General features: G+C 42.4%; 1 protein-coding gene across 1 annotated transcript in view; it reads left to right on the forward strand.

Moving 5' to 3' along the window:
* LOC119587683 overlaps nt 1–425 on the forward strand; it is a 64682-nt gene that overhangs the window by 13463 nt on the left and 50794 nt on the right. The window lies entirely within an intron of this gene.

The following is a 425-nucleotide window of genomic DNA, read 5'->3' on the forward strand; positions in this document are numbered from 1 at the left end:
TTAATTCTCCTTCTCCCTTTTTCTTTCCTTTTTTTCTTATTCTTATTCTCGTTTTTCATTCTTATTCTGTCTCACCTTTTTTCTTCTCTCCTTTCCCTTCTCCTTCTCTCTTCTTTCTTCTTTTAATGCTTCTCCCCCTTTTTTTGTCTTCTTTGCTTTCCTCTTCCCCTATTCTTTCCCTTTTCCTTTATTCTTCCCTTTCGCTTCCCCTTTCTCCTCCTCCTCCCCTTCTTCCTTTGGTTTCTTAGTCCACTTACGTTTATTGTTGTCGTTCTCTCTTCTTCTCCTTCGCTTCTTTCGTCTCCTCGTAACTCCTCCTCTCCTTCCCTTATTCTCCTTCTTCCTCTTTCTGTCTTTCCTTCCTCCTTCATTCTCCTTCCTCTCCCTTGTCTTCTCCCTTCGCTTCCCACTTTCCCTCTCTTCGC

This window comes from Penaeus monodon, chromosome 23 (assembly GCF_015228065.2).
Source record: "Penaeus monodon isolate SGIC_2016 chromosome 23, NSTDA_Pmon_1, whole genome shotgun sequence".
NCBI classification, from domain to species: domain Eukaryota; kingdom Metazoa; phylum Arthropoda; class Malacostraca; order Decapoda; family Penaeidae; genus Penaeus; species Penaeus monodon.